The sequence below is a fragment of the Arachis hypogaea genome, chromosome 10 (assembly GCF_003086295.3).
Source record: "Arachis hypogaea cultivar Tifrunner chromosome 10, arahy.Tifrunner.gnm2.J5K5, whole genome shotgun sequence".
Taxonomy (NCBI): Eukaryota; Viridiplantae; Streptophyta; class Magnoliopsida; order Fabales; family Fabaceae; genus Arachis; species Arachis hypogaea.
Window position 1 is genome coordinate 12,184,066 of NC_092045.1, and position 25,647 is coordinate 12,209,712.

Genomic DNA, 25,647 nt, shown 5'->3' on the forward strand with positions numbered 1-25,647 from the left:
ACTGCAAACTAAAAAGAAATGGCAATTTTAATAAAATTTCTGAAATCAATAAAATTCCGATCACTACTCTTTCCACTCTCATCATCACTCTCATACTGTCCGCCGCTCAACCTCCACCGCGCAGCACCAACAACCATCTGCTTATGACTCCTCCTCCTCCTCCTCCATCTTCACCTTCTCATCTAGCGGCGATAACAACAACAACCAGAACATATATGTGAAAGAAAAAGTGGAAGGTTGGGAAAGCAGAAGGGGAAGGGGAAGGGGAATAGGAAGGGAAAGGAGAAGGGGTTGGGGATGGGGAAGGGAGAGATTGGGAGATGAGGATGGGGATGGAACAGATTGAAAATTGGGAGGGGGTGGTTCTACGCTAAGGGGAAGGAGAAGGGGTTGGGGATGGGAAAGGGGAAGAGGAAAGGAAAGGGGATGGGTATGGAGAAGGAGAAGGAGAAGGGGAAGGGGAAGGAGAAGGTGGGGATGGATTAGATTGGGAATTAGGAGGGAGGGGGGAGTGGGGTTTTTACGCTACACTTTTTTTTTCTTTTTTCTGGTTCGAATTGGGGGGTTTACGCTGCGCCTTTTTTTTGTTCAAAACGACGTCGTTTTAAGGTTTTGGTAAACGAAAAATGTCTCAGGGACTACTATGAGTCTCAGAGTGCAATTTCGGGGACGAATTTGAGGAATTATTAATTTCAGGGATCACTTTGAGATTCTAGTGCAAGTTCAGGACTACTTTGTGCAAGTAGCTAGGATAGATAGATTCTCTGCAAATGCAGAACTAGGCAACCTTTTCCAAAATAAAAGGTGAGAGCTATAAAATGTTCGAGGTTGACCCAAGCCTTTCAGACATAGTTGTCAGAACCGAAAGGTGAGAGCTATAAAATGAAAGGTGAGAGCTATAAAATGAAATGTTCGAGCTATAAAATTTATGCTAAAAAGATGTTTAATCTTAGTGTCACATTCTTCATACATATACTAGTATGATATTTGAATTTTTTAAATAACGAGGGATTGAAGAGTATTTACAAATTAATATATTAATATTAAATGTAAACGGTTAAACATGTAAACGGTTAAACAAAGACCATTTCGGTTTAGTTTATTGTTTAACCATCGTGCTTGTTAGTGTTAACGGTACTTACTACCCATTCAATGAATTACCAAAAGTCACACCTATTAATTATATAAGTTACGTGACTTTTTGTATTCTTATGCATGCGGTATATATATAGCTGAATAACTCACAATTTGAGATAAGTATAACAAATAATTAAAAGTGTGTTTTTAATTTCTTGTTGAAGAGAGTTGAGAATTTCTTATTATTACTAAGTAGAAAATCTATAGATTTTATTGTATCTTAGGAGAATATTGTCATTAACCTTATAACACTAAGTGTAGAGATAAATATTTTTCTAAAAAAATAATATAATCGTACCTTGAAACTACAACACTATTAAATTTTGTCATCTTAATCATAATTTTTTCAACATTAAAAGCCAAGTTTTAATCAAACAAGTTACAAGACAATACTTCAAGGATGGTATTCAATTGAAAGGGTGAGAACATAGTGAGGTAGAGTTTGTTATGATCACTTGTATAGAGTCATTAGAGGTTAGTTATTGTTAGAGTTGGTTATGCTAGCAAAGTTGGAGTCCAACAGATTGAAAAAAATTGTGACAACAAGGAAAACTGCCGTAATACAAAATATTACGGCGGTTTTATAAAATCGTCAGAATGTTAGTGCCGTTTTATACAAAATTGTTTGTAGTGGTTGTTCTGATTAGTTTTGTTAAGTGGTAGTGACATTTGTGATTAGCTATGTGTATTATAAGTTAGTGTTGCAAATACTAGCTAACTCCTCTGTAATATTTACTTGGAAAACGATGATAAACAAATTAAAAAAGAAGTTGAGCAGCTAGAGATCAACATCGAGGATATTAGTGATAATTAAATCAATGGTCAACAGCCTTCCACTATACAATCTTGGTATGTTTAAGATGCCAAAAGTAATAGCAAAAAAAAATCATACTTATACATAGAGCAGGTTCTTTCAGAGAACAAAGGAGGGTGAAGAAAAAAAAGTTACCGTACAAAATATAACCACCTATGGAGTATGGAGAATTGAGAATGGGGTTTGATAACCATAAAAATAGAAAATAGTCATATATGTACTTTGTAATTATTTAGATAATCTGAAAATGCAGAAACAAACTATCTTTGAACATAAATTGAGTAGCGACTTGGAAATTAAGTAACCAATGGAGTGTAGAATTCGATAAAGAAGAGCAAGAAAGAGCAACAACTCAGCCCAAGAATTATGAAGAAGAAAGACCAGAGCAAAAAGTAGACGTAGCAGTTGTGTGTAAATAATGGAAAAAACCATAGAGGGTTCGTAACAAAGAGAATTCATGTGAGTAATAGCAATATTGGGAGGAAGTAGCATTTCAAGCCATTTAGGAGTCCTCTCTTAAAGAGTGTGACTCGTTTAAAAGGAAGGTATATTCATTACTTTATATAAAAACATTGAATTTGATGGATAATAAAAATAAGAAGGCATGGACAAGAGTACACATGAATTTTCGCATGGTGAACAGATGTATATTCTGTTGTTGTTTCTACTCTTTCGTTGTCATTTCTATCCTTCTGTTATTTGAATAATTTTTTGGCAGTAGTGGCTGTCAGGCGATACCTTATTTGTCATGATGCCTTTGTGCATTGTAAAGGAGTTCAATGTGCCTATTAATTATTGCATCTATTTTATTAATCTCATCAATTGTCATTTTTTATTAATTTCATCAATTGTCTACAACATCTTCATCTCTTCTTCAACTTTCTATTTACTTTCTTCAACTCTAAAAATAATTTGTGTCTTAATTAAAGACACATGTTAAGATTAAAAATTAAAAAAATATTAAAAATATAAAAAATTTAAGTTTTCAATACATTTTGTTTTACATTTATTAAAAGAAAAAATTAAAAATATTCTACTAATGATAATTTTATCATATATTCTAAGAGTACATGTTAGTTAAACTCTAAAAATAAAAATAGTTCATAAAAAATTATTGAGAAATAAATTATCTACTATAAATCTATATTTCCAAATAGTAGTGCTAGGGTCAGCACATTTTGTAAAATGTAGTCATCGATTAATCATTATTAATATTTTTGATGGTGTAAAATTATATCTAATAGTGAGAATTATACACTCTTTTTTTGTTAATTAAATACTGGTTAGATTTTAATAAAAGCGTTGGCCCTAAAATTTTCTTATATTCAAAACATATAACTGCTATATAACATCCAAAAATAATAGGGATGAATAAAAAAGAGGTGCGAATGAAAGAAATGTAGATAAGTAAAATGGTGCTAAATAAATACGGTGACAAAGTTAGAGACACAGTCACACAATATATATGCGAAAATGGATCATTTGTATTACATGAATATATACCATGTATTCATGTAATGTATTTCATTTGATAGTCGATCCATGTATAAGGATGAAAGTAGTAGTAGGTATAGCAACAACATATAATTTGTATTATCATGGATCTCTATAATTAGTGGTGACTTTAAGGAGGACTAAAGTGGTCATGATTTTCCAAATTCTTTTAAAACAATTTAGTAGTAGTAGTACACATTATATGTGTATTATGGATTAAATATTTAAACATATGTTAATATATTAGGCATGAAAAAAATTATATGTGAATAATTTAGTATGTATAATGTGTATTGTAATATAGTAGTAACTGTTAGGAAAGTGTTTAATTCTTTAATTTATTTGTGGACAATACATATATTAATTATAATTATAAATTGTGTTATTTTAAATTAAATAATTTATATAATGGTGATCTCATTTATTGTTATAAATGCTAAATTGAATAAATCATAATTATTTTTTATTTGAAATTAAATAAGAATAAAACTAGATATTATCTTTATGTGTTTTAAATGTTATTTTTGTTTGGACTTTAAGGTTTAATGATTGTCATGCTCAAATATAAATAATGATTTTAGGGTTTCGGTCATATACCAAAGCCGCCTCAACAGCTCTTTTTCCATCAAAGGAATTGCAATTCATCCGCTCTATTAAAAATACAAAAGGTTTTGATTGAAGAAGACTGAGATAACTCTTCCATCAATTTCTAATTTCTATGAGTAAAGGTACGTTTTTGCACTATGATATATAATTTTTTGTTATTTAATATGGATGATTTGAATTATAAAATAATTGATTCTAACAAGTGATCAGAACTATTCATAATTTAGTTACCGAAAGTATTCAGTGTTATTATTCTTTTGAATCGATATATGTATATACGTATGTCGTTTATATTTAGAATTGTTGTACAGTAAAATTATATATATTTTGAACATTCTTCTCTGGTTCGGTTTATTGCTACTATACATATATGTTATGTTTAATATATGTATATTATATTATGTGCGTGCATCATATATATATATTAGTATGTTTAACTTTTGATACTGATGCCATTGTAGGTTTCTTATGTATATATATTCAGATATTATCATGTTATTATTTGGCTATACACATCGCTGTGCACTTATAATGGATACGTCGTATTTCACTTATTCTTTTTTTTTTTTGAGATGATGCTCTTAAAATTGTTTTGATAAATAAATATTGATGATTTATTTTGAAATATTGATGGAATATTATTGAATTATGATTGTTTTGTTTTAATTGTATGTGCCATTAATTTGGTATAAAATTAATTAGGGTTAAGTACTTTATTTATCCCTAAGGTCTTGGGTCAAAATCAAAATCGTCCCTGATCTTTTTTTCTTATTAAAATCATTCTCAATGTTACAAAATGTTATAAAATCGTCCTTTTGTCCATAAGAAGTATTTTTCGGACAATTTTACCCTTAAATAAAAATAAAAATATTAAAAAACAAAATAAACCCTTCCCAACCCCTTATCTCTTCGCTCTATTATGGTCTTTCCTCACCATCCCCTTCCTCCTACCAACTCTCTCTTCCAACTCCTCGCATGCCCCCCTTCTTCCTTCTTATTCCTTACTCTTCTCTTCTCTCCCTTTCCGCCATCCCACCACCTCTGTCCTGCCTCCTTCTCTACCTTCTTCTCCCTCTCCATCACCAGCCTCAACCCTTTTTCTATTGACGTCGGCCTCGCCTTCCAGTTTCGGTCTTCTTCTCCAATGTCAAGTCCAAAGATACCAGTTTGAAGTTGAATATTGATATAGGTCAGTAAATTTTTCAATTGAAGCGTTTGTTCATTCACCCAATTCACCAAGAGTATCCAAGACAGAAGAAATTTATGGGCTTGTGGCTGTGGAACAATTTCAAAATGGGCAGAAGAGACACTGTGATTTCGAGTTTTCATTTGCTATTTTCTTCCCTTGCACTCTTTTCTTGTTCGTTGTTCTTATTTTCATCTTCGTTTATTTTTTATTTTCTTTTTTAATTTTGTTGCTAATTTTGGATTTAAAATCGTTGTTAATGATTACTGAATTGTTGTTTAATATGAAATTTTTATTGATTTATTTTGGGGTTGTTGATGTTGTTAAATTGTTGCACAAAGAAGGAAAGTGGTGATTGTTATTAAATTGTTGTTGTTCCAGTGAAAAGAAAAAGATTGGAGGTAGTGGCTAGGTGGTACTGATTTAAGATGAAGAACTGATAATAGAGAGAAAGAAAGTGTGATGATTCTGGTGGCAGTGGCCATGATGATGATGATGTAGGGTTAGTGGTGAAGGGGAGAGGGTTTTTTTATTTTTGTCTAAGGGTAAAATTTTTCGAAAAATATCGCTTTTGGACAAAAGAATGATTTTATAACATTTTGTAACGTTGAGGGTGATTTTAATAAGAAAAAAAGATCGGGAATGATTTTTATTTTGACTAAATACCTTAGGAACGAAAAAAGTACTTAACCTAATTAATTAATTATTCCTTTTGGAATATAAAGATTATTGTGTAGGTAATTTATGCGAATATTAATCGATCCAAAGAAAGATCTATATTTGGACAAGTTATATGTACACATTAATAATATTTGAGTAATAAAATAATGTTCATTATTTATGTGAACAATAATCGGTCCAAAAGAAGTTTATTATTTGGCCAAATAATAAGTATTATACACTCTTGTTTATTTTCTATTAATTATACTGTCAATAATCAGCCAAAAGAAGGTTATTGTTGACAAAATTAATAGAAAATATATACGATAATAAATAGGTTGCGAAGTTTAAGTTTTCATGTGCACATTCAGTCGGTCCAAAGAAAGGCTTAATATGTGACAGAAATTTTTGACAATATTTGATTACTGCAACGAGAGTATCACCTACAGTTAATTTTTCTATCCAAAGATTGAAAATTAATGTTGTTCTAGATATCTCAATATGATTTTTTCTCTATTATTTAACTAATATTTACTGCATATTTTTTTGAATAAAGAAACTATGGCTTCAGCTACTAATGTTTCTGTACAAATTAGCAGTATTCCTATGTTGAATGGTTTAAACTTTAAGGTATGAATGGATACCGTAGAGTTTGTCCTTAGTTGTATGAATCTGTATATATCTCTTCGAGAGGAGAAACTCACTTCTACTCCAAAAAAATTCCAATGAGATTAAAATAGAGAAGTGGGAGAGATCCAATCGAATAAGCATTATGATCATGAAACGCTCAATTCTTGAGGCGTTTCAGGGCCCAATTACTAAGGATAAAGATGTCAAACAATTTTTGAAAGATGTTAAAAAATTCTTTGCTAAGAATGAAAAGGCTGAGACAAGTAATCTTTTGAGCAAACTTATTTCCATCAAGTATAAAGGTAAAGGAAACATAAAGGAGTACATTATGGAAATGTCTCATCTTGCTTTTAAATTGAAAGCACTAAAGTTAGAGTTGTCTGAAAATTTACTCGTGCATTTCATTTTGATCTCTCTTCTTGCACACTTTGGGCAATTCAAAGTGAGTTATGACATTCTGAAGGACACTTGATCCCTAAATGAGCTTATATCTCACTATATGGAAGAAGAAGAGAGGTTATAGCAAGATAAGACTGAAAGTGCTCATATGGTTTCATCTTCTCAATATAAAAGAAAGTGTGATACTATTGCGGATGCGCCTTCTCAGCAGAAAAATGTTAAGAAATAGGATCAAGCTTTAACCTATTTCTTCTATAAGAAGGTGAGACAGATAAAGAAAGATTGTACTAAATATGCCACTTGGCATGTAAAGTAGGGTATGATTCTTACTTTTGTTTATTTTGAGAATAGTTCAAGTTATGCACATGTTGATAGTTGGTAGGTAGATTCTGCTGATGCTACTCATGTAAGTGTTACTATGCAGGGTTACCTGTGAAGTCGACCGGCAAGTGATGCTGAAAGATACATCTATGTGGCAGACAGCAATATAGTTGCAGTCGAAGCTATAGGAACCTTTAGATTATGTTCCACGAGTGGATTTTTCTTGGATTTATTTGAGACATTTTATGTACCGTCGTTTAGGCAGAATTTAGTTTCTGTTTTTTTGTTTAGACAAATTAGGTTATTTTTGTTTGTTCAGAAATAATAAAGTCAGTCTCTTTTATAATTCAAATAATATTTGCTCTGGTCGTTTGATGGATAATCTATATAGGCTTGATTTAAATTTCTATAATAATGAAATACTGCAAATAGGTATAAAACAAAAACTAAATGATAATTCGGCATCATTATGGCACAAACGCCTAGGTCATATCTCTAAACAAAGAATCCAGAGGCTCATGTTGAATGAAATTCTTGGACCCCTAAATTTGGCAGACTTTGAAGTCTACATTGAGTGCATAAAGGAGAAAGGACAAACGAAAGGAAATTAGGTACTGAGAGAGCTAAAGATGTCTTAGAACTAATACATACCGATATATGTGTCCCATTTTATACTATCTCTTAGAATGGACAACGGTATTTTATTACGTTCATAGATGATTACTCTCGTTATGGGTATCTATATTTGATTCATGAAAAGTCCCAAGCCTTGGATGTTTTCAAGTCTTTCAAAACTGAAGTTGAACTTCAACTTGGGAAGAAAATTAAAGTTGTCAAATCTGATCGTGGTGGTGAATACTACGGAAGTTATGACGGTTCAGGTGAGCAACGTCTCGAGTGTGCTTTCCTAAAAGAGTGGGGTATTGTTTCGCAATACACCATGCCAAGCTTGGTATTGTAGAGCGAAGGAACCGAATTCTTAAGGACATGGTGAGAGGTATGATTAGTCATTCTTCTTTACCTAAATCACTTTGTGGAGAAACCTTAAAGATCGTAATGTGCATCCTTAATAGAGTGCCAAACAAAGAAGTTAATAAAATTCCTTATGAAATTTGGACTGGGAAAAGGCCCAGTATAAAACATTTATACATTTGGGGATGTCCAGTTGAGGCGCGACCTTATATACCTCATAAAAGAAAATTGGACTCAAGAACAATTAGTTGCTACTTTGTTGGTTATGTTGAGCATTCGCGGGGGTACACATTTTACAATCCTATATCAAAGTCGATTTTAAAAACGGGAAATGCGAAATTTCTTGAAAATGTTGAGTTTGAGGGGGGGGGGGGAGAAAATATTAGGAATGTTGCTTTTGATGAGGATTCTGTAATTGATAATGATAAGGTCTTTGTACCTATTATTGTTCAAGATGCAGTTATAGTACAGAAGTACAATGAGAATCCTACTGTAGATTCAGTTACAGTACAAGAGAACAATGGGAATATTGTTGTTGCTCAAGATACTACTACAGTATAGAAAAATAATGAGAATCCTCTTCAATTCTAACCCATACAGCAAGCTCAACAGCCTCAAGAAGTGCCATTAAGGAGATTTAACAGAGGAAGGAGAAGTGCAATTTCAGATGATTATGTAGTCTATCTCCAAGAACATGAGGATGGCGTTGGTTTGACAGAAAATGACCCAATCAATTTTCTTCAACTCGTGTAAAGTTCTAACTTTGAAAAGTGTATTGATGCCATGAAAGAAGGGATGAAGTCTATAAAAGACAATGACGTTTAGGACCTCGTAGAATTACCTGAAGGTGTGAAACCAATTGGCTGTAAATAGATATTTAAAACCAAAAGGGATTCTAAGGGTAATGTCAAGAGATATAAAACTCGTCTAGTCACTAAAGGGTTTACTCAAAAGGAAGGCATAGACTATAAAGAGACTTTCTCTCTGATATCATCAAAAGACTCTTCTAGAACTATAATGGCACTAGTAGCTCATTTTGAGTTGGAGGTACACAAGATAGATGTGAAGAAAGCATTTCTCAATGGTGACATATATAAAATGATATATATAGTACAGCTAGAAAATTTTGTATTAGACGATTCAAAATCTATGATTTGTAAGATAAAAAAATCCATTTATGGCCTCAAACAAGCTTATCACAAGTTTCATCAAATCATTACCTCATATGGTTTTGAGGTAAATATCATAGATGAACGTGTATATCGCAAGTTCAGTGGGAGTAAATACATATTTTTTGGTTTTATATGTTGATGACATTCTACTTGCCAGTAACGATATAGACTTGTTGCATGAAACTAAGAAATTTCGATCGAACAAATTTGAAATGAAAGATTTTAGTGATGCCTCTTTTATATTAGGAATCGAGATACTAAGAGATCACTCTCAAAGTATTCTTGGATTATCACAAAAGAACTATACTGAAAAGATTCTAAGTAGATATGGCATGGAAAGTTGTAGATCAATGGACACACCCATAGCTAAAGGAGACAAGTTCAGTTTCAAGCAATTTCCCAAAAATGATATTGAGATGAAAGCAATGCATGATAACCTTATGCATCAGCACTAGGGAGCTTAATGTATGCTCAAGTCTGCACACATCTCGATATATCATTCATAGTGGGAGTATTTGATAGATACTTGAGCAATCCGAGCACGGATCATTGGATAGCTATTAAACGCGCAATGCGTTATCTGAAGAGAACAAAGGATTACATGCTTACTTATCGGAGATAAAAAAAATTGGAGATCATTGGGTACTCTGATTCTGATTTTGCAGGATGTCAAGATAGTAGACGCTCTACTTCAGGCTGTGTCTTCATGTTGGCTGGAGGACCTATTACATGGAAGTCTAACAAACAAACTCTTGTAGCTTCTTCAACAATGGAGGCTGAGTATGTTGCTTGCTTTGAGGTATCCAAATATGGCATATGGTTGCGAAATTTTGTCACTGAGCTTCGTATAGTAGATAACATTGAAAATATTTTGTGACAATAAATCAGCATTACTATACTCTAACAACAATAAGAGCTCGACAAAATCAAAGCATATGACATCAAGTTCTTGATTGTCAAGCAGAAAGTTCAAGAAAAACATATTTTTATAGAACATATAGGATCATAGTATATGCTAGCAGACCCATTAACCAAGGGATTGATCCCTAAAGTCTTTCATGAGCACATTGCTTGGATGGGTATCAATACATGTGATGCCTTGATTTAGTGAGAGTTTATTTTATGCTATATGTCCTATGACAGATATTGAATTATCTTTCTGCAGAATTAAGTTGATGGTTTATTTTATGTTATTTGAAATAATCATTTTGCAATATTTGTTTTGTGTTGGATCTCAATAAAGTTTTAAAATTGGACTAGTTGGAAATAGACATACATGAGATCACTTGGCATGTAATTTTCATATTACTCATCCAAATTCGATCTATGTCGTTGAGTATATTAGGATGATGATTATCGTGGTTCAGTCACGATATTAATGTGATAATTAAAAAGCTACGGTAATTCTATATCTAATATATGAGACGGGTCATATTGGTAAAGCAATATAGGAAATAGCATTCAGATGCGCGCATAAAGTTTATAAGATGTAATTATCTCAAGAAAGAATGTATAGCTCAAGTGAAAAATTGTTAAGAAATTGTTTAATTTTCTAATTTGTTTGTGAACAATATATATATATATATATATATATATATATATATATATATTAATTATAATAACAAATTATGCTCTTTCAAATTAAATGACTTATATAACGGTGATCTCATTTATTGTTATAAATGCTAAATTGAATAAGTCATAATTACTTTTGATTTAAAATTAAATGAGAATAAAATCAGATAATATCCTTATGGGTTTTAGATACTAATTTTATTTTGGTTTTAGAGTTTAATTGGTGTCATGCTCAAATATAAATAGTGATTTTAGGGTTAAGTTCTCAATATACCAAAACCGCCTTAACAACTATGTTCTCATCAGAGGGGTTGCCATTCAACTGCCCTATTAAGGATACAGAAAGTTTTGGTTAAAAAAGATTGAGACAACTCTTTCATTCAACTGCCCTATTAAGAATACAGAAAGTTTTGGTTAAAAAAGCTTGAGACAACTCTTCTATTAATTTCTAATTTCTAATTTCTATGAGTAAATTAAAGATATGTTTCTGCACTATAATATATAACTTTTGGTGATTTAATATGGATGATTTGAATTATTAAACAATTTATTCTAACAGTAACAAGTAGTGTTTTTTTTTAAATAAAAGAGTATAAATATATAAATAATTAAATATGTAATAAATTTTTAGTTTTAATATGAGTTGGACTAAAACAAAAATAATAAGCTAATCTATTTATAAATTAAGGTGATTCAAGAAAAATAAAACTATAATCGATGATTTTAGTTCTATAAAACATCCTCAAACAAGTTTAAAATATTAAAAAGGTACACAATTTATGAGATTTATTTAGGTAAAGTCACAAAAATTTTTAAAAATTTGCATCACACCTCAAAATGACCTAAGAAATTTCAATGAATCCAATTTGAATTCTCAAATTTCGATTCATCGCTTCACTCACGTGACCCCTTAGATTCATTATTTGTTAATTTGGTAATAAAATGATGTCGTTTATTTCATTAATTTGTATCTATTACAAAATCAGTGTCATTTGGATTGTCCATTGTGACAATTTACTGTGTTTGGTACGTGGCTAATGGAGATAGAGAAAATATAGAGAGTCAATGGTCTAAGTGTACAATGTGTACAATAGAAATTTAGGAAGTATTAGAGATATGACTATTAGTGTTACATTGTTCTATTAGGTTATGTTTTTGGGATGAGTAGGTTCATGACATGGTATTAGAGTTCTAGATCCAAAAGGTCAAGGATTCGATTTTTGATGAACTCCAAAATCAACTTAAGTTTTTAAGATGAGTGATTTTATGACATGAGAAGTTTATTATCCCTGGTATCCAAATGATTATTCTGGATAATATAGATGATGTTCATTTTATTCATGAATCAAAAATTTAATCCATTGTACACATTGTACACTTAGGCCATTGACTCTCTAACACTATCCATAGAGATAAATCTAATAACTAACATTATTAGTCACACATTAGAATTTGAGGATACGAATTAATTGAAATGTTAAAATCATTTTGAGACCAAACAAATTTAAGAGCCATTACAATTAGATATTTTTTAAATATTTTTTTATTCAATTTTTAGAAAAAAAATAAATAATAAATAATTTTTTTGACTTTTTAAATAACTGATATATAAAAGTGAGTATTTAAATTAATTAAATAATAATTAATTTTTAAAAAAATAACTAAAAACTAAATTTTAAAAGATAAGTAACATTTTTTATTCAATGCTCCCAAATAGAAATAAAAATATAAATTTTTTTAAATATACTTAAAACATCAGTATTTCAATAATTTGTATCGTTAATTTTAATTAGTATATATTTTATATATTTTTTATAATTGAGATCAACGGTTAAAATTATTAGAATATCGATATATTTGATACATTTAAAATTCTTCTAAAGTATATACTCAAATATATTCATAAAAAATTTTGTATCAAACGTTTTCATTCTTAAAAAAACTTTTATTACATTAAAATCTCTAAAATTTTTAAAAATAATACATATAATTTTTTATTTTAGTGAAATTTTTTATTATTTTTATTTGAATAAATATGTTCTCAAAAATATAATATATATATATATATATCCTATTTTCTTAAAATTTAGGAACCTCAAAGTATTTTTTTTTTTGAATGATAACGTTCGATACAAAATTTCCTTAGGCCATATTTAACCCTATAAATAATAAGCTCCCAACGCCTCCACAGAGCTATAGAACTAAGGAATATTGGAAAATGCTTTGTCACAACCGACTCTTGGCTCTTGTTGTATAGTATAATCTTTATTTCTTGACTCTTGGTTTTCCATACTGGCAAAGTTAGAAGCATAATCCTTTCTACGTAGCTATCATGGCTATTATCGTCGTCGTCGCCGCAAAATATAATCTTATTATAAATATTTTTTATATTGAACATAATATCTTTTAAATTGATAATAACATCATCAATTTAAAAATGACAATATTTAATCTCTTATTATTGCTGCTTCTCAATATATATGTAACAATGAAATTGCATTTCGCATTCCAAATTTTCACCTAGAGCCTTCTCTTCATTTCATTCGTTTCAATTTGCCCTATAGTAGTGATGACCAACTCAAAAGCCTATTTTTTCTCTGCTTTTCTTTTTTCATTTTTCTTATCTATTCGTGTCTTTGCTCGTGAACTTTTCAATGGTAAGTCTTTGCTTCTTTTACTCTAACGATATAATTCCAATCTTTCATTTTTGTCAAGGACATCATCATATCACAAGATGAATTAATTACATTGTTAATGATTCTCATTAAGTCCAAAGTAATGGTTTGTTTTTATTAAATAATTGGATTATAAATAGAATCTATACTTATTTTAGAATTATAATATATTCAATAAATGATTGAAAAAGTTTTGGTCTTTATAAAACTAGCTAGTGATTTAGGTTTTGATCCATCATGCAAGTTTTTTTTTTTTTATATAGTTTTGGTCTAAAATTATCAAAATAAATAAATAAATGAGAAATTGATCCCTAGCTATTATTGTACGCATACATATAATAATGTATCTAATCATTTTAGACCTTAATAATTATAGCTTCTTGTTATTTTGGACTTTAGAGTGAACTTTACAATTTCATTCTTTTTAATTTATGTTTAACCTAAAATCTTAAATATTATTGTATACCAATCATGACCATTAATTTATCCATTAGAAAAGAAAATTCAAGCATACAATGTGAAGGATAATGAGTTAAAAGGGTCAAGAAGAAGCAGCAGCTGGCCGGTTGACTATAATCCTAATCTCAATGATATTCGAATGAAATTTCAAAAGGATTATAATTATCCTACCAACTATGATTCAGGTGGTGATATTCCTATTCTTCCAATTTTGGGTAGAGTTATTCCATTTCCTAAAAAACCTAAACAACCACCACAACAACAAGAACCAAATCAAAATCTAAATTCAAATCCAAAGGCTACTCCACCACGTTCTAAAGAAGAACCACGGTGGATAGATCCCACTGATCCTCCTTACAGGGATAAGGGATCGTATCCATCCCAATATAGAGATTCAAAGTATACATTATTCTTTCCTTTAGTGCAACAAAAACTACCTGAAACTAAAAGCAGCTATTACTACTATACTCCTTTGTTTGGCTACCATCAAAATGATTTGCAATGGAATCATCATGTGTCACCTAAAATTCGAAAGGATCACTACTTTACTAATTTTCTTGGCTAACAACCCTCAGGTTTTGAAGAAATGGGTAAGGCACACTACTTTCTAAACCTTGATGTAATTTATCTTTTAATAAGTGACAATAAAGTCCTCAATATATTTGGCTATCGTGGGAGTTAACAAACTCGCAAATTATAATGTTATTTTTCATGTTTACCAATCATTTCACCAGTCAAAAAAAAGTTAATAGTTATAGAAAAAGTATAGGTAGATAATGAGAATAGTAACGAATAAATCTCACTATTTTTAAATGAGTAAAATTTAAAAAAATGTTATATTTTAATAATATCAAAAAATAAAAAGTTCAAAATTTTTTATTTATGTATTAAAAATAATTAATAAAATAAATTAAGTTCTCAATTATTTTTTTGTATGTTTAACAAAAATGTAATGTTTAAATTAAAATCAGACACCAATATATAAATATATATATTATTAAACTCAATTTTAATATATTTTATATCAGTAACTAACTTTAATATATATTTAGCATACTTGTATATTTAATAATCTGATAAATTTGGACATACAAATGTCTTTCTTTTTAACTATACAAATGAAAATATATGTATAGAAATTAGAACCATAAAAGTTATTATATTCACTATACAAATTGGAGAGAATCATATATTCCTACTATACAAATTTTGTTGGCAGAGACCAACCCTAATCAGGCTTTTAAAGAATTGGTAAGACATATTCTACTCTATCTTCTCTCCAAATTCTTATATACCCTTTTAATGATTATATATCTCTAGCTTTAACACACAAATTGATGATCCTCACTGCAAATCTGTTATAACTATATATGATTACAAATGAAAGTGCAGAAGCGGAACTATACCGATGATGAAAATGTGCCATGGCATCACAAAATGATGATCATTGATCATCCCTTCAGATATCAATTGGAGGTATATCCATTTGTTGCCGACCAAAATTTCTTCCTTGATGAATGGTGTTAGAACAAGTTTTGGAGACAGTGACAAGAAGACAATATATAAATAAACATTAGTTTATTAACTATATATATAGCTCTGTTATTTTGGCAGATAGGCTATATGGTGTATCATACAACTTTTTATATTATATGTGTGGTAAATAATACAAAGCCTATTTTAATTTGTGCTTATGCCAAATTTTTCTTGTTTGTCCAATTTGATACGTAACGCAAGTCTATAAGTTTCATTTGTGTTTGAAACAATGAAATTATAAAATATGTATAAAGGCTATAAATCTCCTTTTTTTTTTTTACCTTTTCTTATTGACGAAATATTATGATTATAATGTTGGCGGTGTCCGTGGATAGTGATTTCTAGGGACGAAAAAAGGTAAGAAAGGAAAAGAGATTTAATATGAATAATATTTGTGTGTTATGCAGCTATATTTTATCCTGGTGTGTTATGTTATAATGTAGAGCTGTAAATCTGCAACATTGTTTGAGCTAATACACACTTTAACTCGAACCAGCTTTTGCAAGAAAGAAGAACGCGTGGTGAGCCCCATCAACACACAAGTTGCATGTTACTGTAAGTGGAAGCAGCTTTTTCAGTGAAGCAAGATGCGTGGCGAACTACTACCAACATGAAGGATGTCTGTTGGACCATCTCCAATAGTGAACTCATCTCAGTTCCTATTTATGATCCACCTGTCATAAAAAGTAACTCCACATCAGTTACGTCATAAACAGTAAATAGGAACTCAAAACATCTCTCTCTTCTCTATTAGGAGGAACTAACTTTAGTCTCTGGGTCCCACTTAATTAATTAATTAAAATAATTAAAATTAATATAATTATTATTTTTTTAATAATATTATATAAATATATAAATTCAAAAATAATTCACCATTAAAAGATATTAATATTAAAAAAAATTATATATAACAATAATACACTATATATAATTTGAGATTACATTAATTTATAAAATTACTTAATACCCAAAAAAACATAGTTAAATTTTATAGTTTACAATAAACATTGTAAAATTGCCATATATGTTCAATTAAATTATCTTTTAACTGTCTATACTACTGTTTATTTAATTATTATAATTATTAATTAATTTAAATTAATTTATAAAATTACTTAATATAAAAAATATAATTAAACTAATTTGTAAAATTAATTAACATACATATAATAGGTATGTAATATATATTTTAATTTATTTATATGTAACATTTTTTAATTCATTTATACGTATATATGGAACAGTTATAATATATATGTATATAATACAGTTATCATTTTATATATATGTTTTAATTTAATTTTATTTATTGACATGCATTTCACGTGTCAAATTTTTGTTGGAGGCTGAGAGTTCCTCTGAACAGGAACTCTCCTCATCGATCTATGTGAAGAAATTCATTTGAGTTCACATTCCAACGGTTAAAAGTGCCCTTATGTCAGAGGAAAAACTTGGGATAATTACCATTAGAGTTGCTCTTGCAGCAGGTGGCTTAAAAAGTTTTTCGCTTTTTCAAAAAATCTGTGCAATTTTTTAGAGATTTTTTTTTCGTTTTTTGACCAACATACTGTATGTGTATTGCTAGTATATCTACATGCAAAAAGTATGCCTACTCCGAGATAGAACGCGCGAAGCAACAAAAGTTGGCTTTCTAAATCCTCCACCCGAACTTTTCTCCTCTCTCAAACTAGTTGATTAATATTCAGAAGAGAGTTGAGAGAGTGAATAGAGTTCAGAGAGTATAGAGAGTGAAAAAAATACTCAGCGTTTTATTGAGAATATTTAGCTTATTTAGTGTGAAATTTATACATTAAAAATTATAAAGGTGTGTTTAATAAAAATGATACGTGATTATAAGTCAGCGACAGAAAATATTATCAACTATTTGGGACAACATAATTAAGGCAATTTACATAAATAAAATAAATAGGAGAAAGTGTTACGCAAATACAACAATTCGAAAAACCAGACGCAAATACAACAATTCGAAAACCAGACGCAAATACAACAAACATATCTATATGTAATCCGCGACACCCTAACGCGATTTCTAATTACACGTAATCCGCGACACCCTAACGCAATTTATGAAGGAGTTGGATCACTATATAAACCGCGGTTTCTTCACAATGTAGCTGGTTGGAAAATGTCTATGTGTGTGTTTAGGATACGAATCGGAGAAAAGAGAAGTGATTCCACCTCTAAACGCACGTTCACGTGAAACTAAAATTTGTTGCTTCTACATTCATGTTCATGGTAGCTGGTTACTGGTTACTGTTAGGAATTAGATGAGAAATTTTTTTCGTTCCAATTTCTTTTTTTCATCAATATCTTTTAAATTTGTTTCAATCACTAGCAAGGTGAATATTTTGATTTTCTTTATTATTTTGAGTACTCTCTTTCATATTTTAATTTTTATATTTTTTTGTTCATATGATATATGTGATTGGTTTTATGAAATTTTTATTCTTTCTTATCTATATGAATTTTTTTCTATTCTTTGATGTACTCTATTTTCGTTTTGTATAAAAAAATTTATTTTTTATTCGAGTTTGTAAAATTTGTAATTGTACTTAATATATAATACGTTTATTATCAAAATTTTGCATAATATAAATTATGATCCTATCAAAAAGTATAAAATAAATAAAAAACTAAGGGGTAAGTATGGTTTTGGTCCCTAACGTTGGGGGACAGAATCGAAACCCTCCCTCATCTAATTTTTTATTTACAATTGTTCTTAATGTTGCATTTCTATTTAACATTGTCCTTTCTAATAATTTATTTTAATGACGAATCTACCCTTTTCAACGTTTGTGTTTCGCGCAAAACACTTGATGTCTTCAATTGGATGAAAACCCTGAACGTTAATTACAACACCCTTTATTCACAACGCTTCGTAAACCAAACCGATTACATTGTGCCCTAACCCAGAATCGGAAAGGACCGAAGCTATTAATGGACTGAAACTGAAGAGAGGAGGCGAGATCGAGCAACTGAAAGGAAGGGACGTGAAGAGTCGCTCAAGCAGTACTGATAGGGTTTGCGTAGGTATGATTTTCCTCCTTCTTTTGACTATGGTAGCTCTCCTTGCAGTGGTTAGTTTCGGAGTTAGATGGTTTAGGTTTTGGTGGTCTGTTTATGGTTGAAATGAGGCCATATGTGTGGAGACTAGGGATTAACATCACTGTGAAATAGGAAGGTCTGTGTGTTTCATCTTTTTAATTAATTTCTTTGTGTTGTTGTATTCTGATAGTAATTATTCAGGGTGTTGTAGAAGACAATGGGTTATTTTAAAGTGAAGGTTTACCATGGAGGATGGTTTACTTATAAGAACGGGCCATTACAATATGTGGGAGGAGAAACAACTGTGATAGAAGAGATTGATGGTGATCGGTGCTCTGTATTTGAAGCCTATGTGGAGCTAAAGCAATTTGGTTACGTGGAGGAGAATATCCCATCATTGTGGTTCAAGGATCCAACATATGAAGACATGGAGAAAAATTTGAAATTGTTTAAAAGTGATGCGAATTCCATTGCCATGTGTAGAATAGCAGAGTTGAGAGACTATGTAGAGTTGTATGTTGTCCACAAGGTTGAGGAGGAAGAGGTGTTTTCTGATGCTGGCTACATTGATGTTGGGGAGAAAGATGGGATGGGTGACATTAGTGAGAGGCAAGAGCTGGTTCTGTATGGTGGAGTAGATGAGGGGCGAAACCAATCTGAACCAGGTGTTGCTGACTCTAGGGCAGAGGACGACAATGGAGTTGAGTATGGTAATTCTAGTGACAGTGACAGTCTCGATTCAGAGTATAAACCATCTGGAGAAGAGGACGACAGTGAAGATGATCTACACTTTACTGATAGTGATGATGACCTTTATCCTTATGTAAGTGGGTTTCAAGATGTGAATGTCATGAGTAAAAAACGCAGGGATGTGAAAAAGAATGCTGTAGCAAATGAGGACTTTGAAGATGAAGTGGGAGGAAACAGTGATGACTTAGATTTGGATCACGAGGTTGGGACTGAGGGGTCTGATTCAAAGCATCAGGGAGTGAGGTTTCCAGTTCACAAGGCACAAAAAGATATGAATCAATACAAATGGGAAGTTGGCATGGTGTACGCATCTCAGGAGGAGTTCAAGAAAACTGTGACTGCTTATGCTGTGCATACCGCAAGGGCAATCAGGTTTAGGAAGTGTGATTTGAAGAGAGTTAGGGTTGTTTGCTCGGGTGATTGTCCTTTTTGGGTGTATGCTGCAAAAATCGAAGATGAGAAAACTTGGCAGCTACGCAGCATGAACTTGACTCACACATGTACACAAGCACACAAGGTGGGGATATTACACTTGAAATTGCTCGGCAAGGCGTTTAAGAAGAAGGTTGAAGCAAATCCCAAGGTGAAGATAAGGGAGTTGATTTCAAGGCACAAAAACAGTGGAACTTGACTGTCACTAAGTCATTGGCAAGTAAGACCAAGCAGATTATACTGGATGAAATTTAGGGAACCTTCCGAGAGCAGTATAAAAGAATTTATGACTATGGACAGGAGATCATGAGGGCAAATCCAGGATCCTCTATTCACATACAAGTGCAGAGGTCCCCAGATCTTGATAATGAAGCACCAGCATCATCCATGATCAATTACTGCATCTTTCAGAGGATCTATGTATGCTTGGAGGCTTGCAAGCAGAGCTTCCAGCATTGCAGGTCCTTCATTGGTCTAGATGGTTGCTTTTTGAAGACACCCCAGGGAGGACAATTGTTCACTGCAATTGGTTGGGATCCGAATAATCAAATGCTGCCCATTGTATATGCGGTTGTAGAGGCTGAGACAAAAGACTCATAGACTTGATTTTTAAGTCATCTTGCATCTGATGTTGGGCTTGAGAAGATGGGAAGATCTACCTACATGTCTGACCAACAGAAGGTAAGCATACTTCACTTCATTTAAGACATGAATTATGACAACTCAATTCTCCCTAACTATAACCTCTTTGATTTCATGAGTGCAGGGTTTGTTGCCAGCATATGATGAGGTTATACCAGGAGTGGATAATCGGTTCGATGTGAGATATCTGTACAACAACTTTAGAAAAAGTTTCCAGGGTTACAATTGAAGAAACGGATGTAGAAGTGTGCTAAGGCAACTCACTAGAAGGATTGGGAGAGGCACATGGCCGAGTTGAAAGCTGTGAATCAGGAAGCTTTTAGGTACCTAAATGCTATGCCTCCTATGTATTGGTCTAGATCTAGGTTCACCTATAACTCTAAAGTAGATACACTGGTTAATAACATGTTTGAGAGCTTTAATTCTGTCATAGTTGATGCTAGAGAGAAGCCTGTAGTTACGATGTTAGAGGAGATCAGGGTTAAATTAATGACTAGGTGGGCAGAAAATAGGTTGCCAGCCCAACAAGTTCAGCACCTCCTTCATCCTCATCACAACCAGCCACCAGAACTCTTCCTTCATCTTAGCCTACCCTTGCCACATTTTCAAGCCAACCTGTTGCTCACTTCTCTGCCAGGCTTTCTGGAGCACCTCACATTTCTCCAAAGAAACTGAAGTTAATGGCAAAGTCGCCTCCAAAGAAATGGGGATTGCTTTATGGAAATGGAAAACTTAGCATCCTATTGTCATGATTGTATATAATGCATGTTGGCTTATTTTGATTTATGTTTGTGTTAACTTTCTGGTACTTTTAGTGTGACTTGTTAACTATTTTTGTTGGTGATATTTTACCTATAAGCATCTATGTGTTGTACTTAATTGCTGGCTTGGACCAGCCAACCCTTTTGGGATTACCTATGGATGTGACACACTTTTTATTATGTATGTTAGTATGACATTTACCATATTGACTTAAGCTTGTCTTTGTTTCAAGTATATGATATTGTTATAGAATTATTCAGTAATGGAAACCAGGTATTTGCCAACCAGAAATTATACTCACATTTCAAGAACCAACCATGCTTACATAATTGTCATTCATACATGTTGAAAACTATTTCAACAGAACACATTCAGGGAAGTCACCTAATAACTAAATCCTAACACAATTTACCAACAACAACAACAACATCATACCCAAACACCCTTTTCATACCAGGTTCAATGGAATTACACACTTAGGCCCAGACATAGAAAAATTCTACAACAGCAAATATAGGAACCCAACCCACCCAAAAAACCCTAACACAGCAACGACCATTAACTTCCACTCTGCCGCTTTCGTTCTTGATTTCAGCGAGGCAACCTTCCTCCTCATTCTTGCAATTTCTGGATTTTCGACCTCTGTCGCTGGCTCTGCCCAACGAAAGAAGTTGCAGCCTTCATGCACCTATACAGTATCACCGTCTTCACTCTCCAATCCTCAACCCAAACAGCTTAATTCAGAAGAAAAGAAAAAAACAAACCTCATAGTAAACACAGCCCCAGAATCTGCGACCATAGTTCTCCTTCGTCCCCATGGTTCGCAGCACCGGCCTCTCACCATGGGAACAAAGCAGCAACCTACCATGCAAGGAAGATTTGCTTCGAGACGAGACTGAGCTTTCGGTAGCCATGGCGTTCTCCCTCCACGAGGTCCGCGACGGTGGAATCTGCAGCAGTGGGAGATTCAAACCACTTTCCCCCCTCCCTTTTTTTTGTTTACATACATATTTATAATGCTTTTTCTTTTTTATATTAAACTGATGTGATAACTACCCCTTACAATGAAAAGACATTTATGTCCAAAAAAAATAGAAAGGACGATGTTAAATAGAAATGCAACATTAAGGACAATTGTAAATAAAAAATTAGATGAAGGACGGTTTCAATTCTGGCCCTCAACGTTAGGGACCAAAACTATACTTACCCCAAAAATTAATTATAAGTAACAATAGAATCATAAATAATAAAAATTTATAGTTTAAAATAATATTAAATTATAGAGTACTGGTAGTACTAAAAAAATTATAGAATATTTTCTAAAATATAATAATTACAATTACAAATTCTAAAAAGTCGAATAAAAAATAAATTTTTTTGTACAAAACAAAAATAGAGTACATCAAAGAATAGAAAAAAAAAACTCATTCAGATAATAAAGAATAAAAATTTTATAAAACCAACAACATATATTATATGAACTAAATTTCTCATCCAATTTCTCAACAGTAACCAGCCACCCTGAATATGAATGCACAAGCAACAAATTTTAGTTTCACATGAACATGCTAGAGTAGCGCAGTTTATATAGTGAGCCAACTCTTTCATAATTCACTACAGGGTATCGCGGAATACACTCTGAGTCTATCTCTTCATAAACCGCTATAACGGTTTATGTGTTTCAGCCTTTGAACATAATCCGTGATAGGATGTAGCGACATATAGATAGATTTATTGCATTTGCGTCATATTTTTCGGATTATTGTATTTACGTAACACTTTCTCCCATTTATTTTATTTATGTAAATTGTCCACATAATTATGTAAATATATTATTTTTACTAATTTAAAGTTGTTTATTTGATTAATATCTTGCAATTATTTTAGTTAATATTATTGTTAGCAATATTACTATAGTTAGTCATTTATTTTCATTTTTTAGGATTTTTTGTGATGATAATATTGTTATTATTTTTTGAATTTTTCGAATTTTTTGTTATTACTTTTTTTCTGTTATTATGTTATTAATTATTATTAAATATATTTTTGGACATGTTCTAATCTTTTATTTTTTGGTATATAATATTTTATATTCGTTTTAATTATTAAAATTAATAAATAATATAAATATAAATAAAAAATTGTCCGAGTTTTCTGTAGTAGTTTTGTTATTTTCTGTTTTAACATTATTATGTTATTTTAGTTTTTAATTATTAAAATTAATAAATAATATAAATATTGATAAAACATTTCGAATTTTCTATAATTATTTTTATTTTATTTTTTGTTACAATATTATTATTTTATTCTAATTTGTATATAACATAGGCAATTAGACATGTAGTAAAAGATTTCAGCAGAAAAATCTTTTTCTGGGTTGACATGTTTAGGTGCCACTACATATAGGAACAAAATTGTAAACTTATTTATTTTCTATTTTCTTTTGACGAGGCATGTATTTAAGAACTTAATTAAAATTGCCATGGAGCCCTATTATTAATTAGACCTTGTTATCATGCTCCAGAGTCCAAACTGCAGAGCAAGTTTTATGGAAGCTGTTTCGAATATGTGTAAATGTATAATTGCTTGTACCATCATAGATTCCAATCACAATACTCAAAACGTTCTGCATTTATTCTCTTGCATTCATTCATTTATCCTTATCTATAATATCTGAACAGGATTCGATTACTGGTATTGTTAAAATGTACCACCTCGTAGAGAACATGACGCAACGCTGAAGGCTTTTTAATATAAAAGGAACTTTTTTATGCTAACCAACTCATACCTTTCTCGGCCTTTTGGCTAAGATCAAGTGTAGTATCTGTTCTTATCAGTTTAATATCTGATATGTGGGCCATTGGCCCACACGATATTAAATTTATTTTTTGAGGGGGATGGCCTCTACAGTAGCTTGCTACTGGGCTCATTGTGCGTCGCCTAGGCCTTACACTATCGCCTGGGCTTGGCGCACCCCAACCAGTTTAGTCCGAAAATATTATGTTCTTAACTTCTTGTTGGTCTTTTTTGGTTTTCCCTTCAGTGTTTCAAAAATGTATTTTCTCTCACGGCCCAAAAACACGTAATCCAAACAAAAACTTTATCGTTTTTCCATTTTGCTTCGGATATTGCAAGACGTTGTTAATCACTATAATAGCAATTCAGCTCCACCGCTTCTTGTGGATAGTGTGTTAACAAAACAATATATTTCCTTTAATTTTTTTTGAATTGTTTTACATTTATTATATATAAAATATTCATATCATTGTAATTAACTAATTATTCATTTTGTAACGAGGTTAACCTCCTCCACATCGTGTGGATCTAACAAAATTTTAACTCACCTGCAGCCACAAAATGGAGGCCTACGTGACGGAGTTCGAGACAACTCACTTGCAGCGCCAGTGAAATGGAGCACCTCTGTAGGCAACTGCAAATTGACCCAACCCAGTAATGATGGCTGCGAATTGGGCACTGAAGCAATATAAAAGGGTTTCAGGGACCGATTTATTCATCTCTCATACAAAATTGATGCTGATAGGGATTTTTTTTATTTAAATTAAAAAAATAATATCTATCGATTTAGATAAACATATATATATTTACCAAATTACATTTAGAGTCATATTTCGGATACAATAGGAGAAACCGAAAAATAGTATTTCAAAAAATCATATTTTAAATATAGTGATTCTGTTTTGTAATATTGAATGCGCTGGTCATATTTCAAGTGCACTTGAGATATGAATAAAAGAACATGTTAGATACACTGCATTTGAGATATGTTCATATTCTGATATGGGGCACTGCATTCGAAATACATGCAAGGAAGCAATGCATTCGAAATACGTGCAAGAAAGTAAAATAAAGACAATACATAATATAGTTAATAAATCTTTTTATAAGCTATAATTTATATTTTTTTAAAAAAATTATTTTAAAAATATTTTTTTATACAATAAATAAATAAATAAATATTTTTATTTTATTATACATAAATATAATTAATAAATAAAAAAATTTATATAAAATATTTAAACATAAAATTATTTTTATTATTTTAATTTTAAAAAAAAAAAACAGACCATTAAAAAATGTTAAAGCTTGCCCAAACAAATTATAAGTCTCAAATATTATGTATGAAGTTTTATTATTATACACAAAGTCATTCAATATTTTTGTATGAGTAGTTGATTAATGATCGACATTTAGTGTTTATATAGTATAATTAAAAAGAAAAATAATAAACTTTTTAAGTTTTAACTAAAACAGAAAAATACACTAAACATTACTAAACTTCCTTTCCATTAGTCACCAAAACAAAAACTTCCTTTTCATTTGTCTAGGTTATAAATAACA

General features: G+C 31.1%; 1 long non-coding RNA gene and 1 other non-coding gene across 2 annotated transcripts; both read left to right on the plus strand.

The window, feature by feature from the left end:
* Positions 1 to 13,185: 13,185 nt before the first annotated feature.
* On the plus strand, positions 13,186 to 15,801 carry LOC112718173 (uncharacterized). Its single transcript, XR_011866435.1, has 2 exons — positions 13,186 to 13,623; positions 14,136 to 15,801. It is a non-coding gene; the product is annotated as an uncharacterized lncRNA (long non-coding RNA).
* Positions 15,802 to 24,072: 8,271 nt separating this feature from the next.
* Positions 24,073 to 24,267, plus strand: LOC112718989 (U2 spliceosomal RNA). The gene has a single exon (XR_003161314.1). It is a non-coding gene; the product is annotated as a U2 spliceosomal RNA (small nuclear RNA).
* Positions 24,268 to 25,647: the final 1,380 nt, after the last annotated feature.